Source organism: Corapipo altera, unplaced genomic scaffold, assembly GCF_003945725.1.
Source record: "Corapipo altera isolate COAL_440 unplaced genomic scaffold, ASM394572v1 50, whole genome shotgun sequence".
Lineage (NCBI taxonomy): Eukaryota > Metazoa > Chordata > Aves > Passeriformes > Pipridae > Corapipo > Corapipo altera.
In genome coordinates this window covers 2135977-2139245 of record NW_020884889.1, presented here as the reverse complement: position 1 = coordinate 2139245, position 3269 = coordinate 2135977, and positions in this window count along the sequence as shown.

Genomic DNA, 3269 nt, shown 5'->3' with positions numbered 1-3269 from the left:
GGCTGCGGGCCGGCGGGGCCGCGCGGGGAGGGTGCACGTGCGCGGGGAGGGCGGCCGGCAGGGGGCGCCCTCTCCTGCCCCGGTCGCGGAGCCTGAGGGAGTCCCGGCCGATCCTGAGGGACCCGCGGCCGCTCTGAGGTTCCCGTCGGCCGTGGAGCCCCTGGGAACATCCCACCCGGATCACCACGGGGCTCTGGTACAGGGCAGCCCGCTGCTGGTCTGCCCCGTCATGTTTTCACAGAATCATAGAATCTGCCGAGTTGGAAGGGACCCGCAAGGATCATCGAGTCCAGCTCCTGGCCCTGCACAGGAGCGTCCCCAAGGGTCACATCATGTGTCTGAGAGTATCATCCAAATGCTCCTTGAGCTCTGTCAGCCTTGGTGCTGTGACCACTGCCTGGGGAGCCTGTTCAGTGCCCAACCACCCTTTGGGGAAAGAGCCTTCTGATATCCAACCTAAACCTCGCCTGACACAACTCCAGGACCTTCCCTCAGCTCTTGTCTCTGGTCCCCACAGAGCAGAAATCGGTGCTCTTCCCTCCTCTTCCCCTCCCCAGGGCGTTGTAACTGCAGTGAGGTCTCCCCTCAGTCTCCTCCAGCTGAACACACCAAGTGCCCTCAGTGTCCTCACACGGCTTCCCCTCCAGGCCCTTCAACATCTTCATTGCCCTCCTTTGGACACTCTCTAATTGCTTAATATCTTTCTTATATTGTGGTGACTAAAACTGAACACAATATTCAAGATGAGGCTGCCCCAGTGCAGAGCAGAGCAGGACAACTCCCTCCCTTGACCGGCTGCATTACCCCATTTTCATCACCAAAATGATTTTGACACTGCTATGGAAGCTCACTTGAAAAACTCACCTATTCTTTCCGACCACTATTCACAAGATCAATCCCAGAGCTCAGAGGACCAGGAAAAAACCAAAGTTGGCAATATCACAGAATCACAGGTCATGCTGGGGCATCTGGTCCAACTTCCCTGCTCAAGCAGAGTCATCTTAGAATACAATATATGAGCACACTAAGATTTTGGGCAGTGATCTCACGTACTGCTGAAGCACTTACCACATGGATAAAACAAGAAACAAGTGCATAAAGGTCAAGAGATATAAAAATTGATTTTTGCTACCAATTCCCACTTTCACTGCAGTCCTGCAGCCACCAGAGCTCCTTCCCACCTGGTTGGGCCACGTCCTGCGTGTCCTCAGCTGTGCAGGAGTCAGGAAAAGCCAGCTTGGACAGGGGCTGTTGGAAGCAGTAGGGTGATTTCCAAGAGCAAAAGGTTTCCACTGCAGTCAGTGGGCTTTGGATTGGATTCTGCTCTCCTGGCATGGCTGAGTCGTGGAAGGCAGTCAAGACCCAACCTGTTAGCAGCTTTAAACTTTGGTGGCCCAGCAGAGCAGTGCCTTAGACTTTAAACTTCTGCAAAAATCTGCAACTTTGTTCCTGAAATTGTAGAAGAATTCAAAGGAAGACCCATAAAACAGTGTGAATGACTCTGGCAGATCTCCCTGCAGCACTTCCACAAGAGTTGTCCGGAGCAGTACTGACAGTGGTAATGGCTCTGGGTCTCAAGCAAGAGGAATTAGATTTGGATGCTCATCCCTGGGAGGGCAGGAAGCTGCAGGAGTGCTGAGAAAAGGGCTGTTTGAATTTAGGACACAGGACATGAGTGTGTTAATACATTTTTCTTTCTTCCAGGCATTGGACAGGCAGCAAGAAGCACACTTTCCTTGAGAGCTGCTCCTGCACAAGGAGAGAGGCAGTTTGAGAGCAGGTGAGATTTAATAGCTCTCTGTTTCCCTCTCTCTTTCAAGGCTCGCTCTGCTCTCTAATAAGAAGTTTCTAAAGCAAAGGGACTGGCCCTGATTCATTCAAGGGAGACAAAAACTCAGTTTGGGGCTGCCTTGCTCTATGTCAATAGTGTAACATAACATGGAAAACAAAACCTCAGAGCCTGAAATTCCCTCGTGACCTGCTGTGAACCAGCAATCTCAGTGTGTCCCCCCAGGGCTCTGGCTGGCACAGCAGCTCAGGGCAGCAGCTCCCCCACAGCCCTTCCACCCGTGGCAACCCTCCACTCCTGAGAACCACGAGGCAACTTGATTTGTGAGCTGCCAAACCTGGCCTGAGCCCTCAACAGCCACGTTTAAACCCAGACCACCAGCTGACTTCATTTGCTGAGGGATCAGAGCTGGTGCCTTGTCTCTGCCCTCAGAAGGGTTTGAGGGGGGGGGCTTAGATTTGTTTAACTTTCTAGTAGATCCTTTCTCCCACCTTCCAAAGTCCTCTGCCAAAAAATAATAACAATACAGAGAAAGAATAAATTTAATAGTGTGGGGGAAGAGAGGCACTAATAAAGAGAAATCTGTAACTTACTGCATGGAAGAACTCGCTCAGTGGCTGGGCTGGCTGGCACAGACTGCACTGGAGTAGGGATACTCCCTGTGGAGCATCCCAGACTTTCAGAGCATCTGGACAGGAGCCCAAGAGGCTGCAACGCCCCATGACAGGGGCAACATCCCAGGCAGACCTCAGTGTTGGCAAGGGCTGGAGCCAGGAGCGAGGGACAAGCCCCCAGAGGTACCCACACAACAAAAGAGGAATCTGTCTTAGGAGCAGCAGTGGTTTTATTGAATCCAAATCCCAAAGCTCCAGTGAGACACAGACTCTCTTTATTAATTGAACACCATGGGCTTTTCAGAAATGCCTCGAAATTGTTCCTGATAAGGACAAACTCGTGTGGCTGGAGGGGGCTGTGGTCCTGCTGTGGTGATTGCATTGCTCCCCTGCTCCCAGCCCGTGTGTGGGGAGGTGTTTCTCCTCTCACCATCACAGAGGTGGATTTGGTCCTGCAGTTCCTAGGAAACAAGCCCTCTCCCCCCTCTGAAAATGGTGTTGTATTTTTTTCTTTCAATTTTAAACGTAAGTCGAGGAAGCCAAGTTTCATGGCCATTATTGCACAGTTAATAACCCTTTGGAGACTGCAGACATGTGTTATATCCATCTTCCCGAGCAGTCCCTTGGCTCACTGCCTGGAAAATGCCAGCATGGGAAGGGTTAACTTGGCCACTGCTCAGCCTTCTCCCTTCTCTCCAGCCACCCTTTTCCAAACCCTTCCTGTCCTGGTCCTAAGTGGGCAATCCCAACCTCACAGGTGCTGTTCTGTTGCCGGGACACTCTGATGCCTTCCCTGCTCTCCCTGCAGTTCCACTCCTGCTGGGACACTCCAATACCTTCCCTGCTCTCCATGCAGCTCCTCTCCT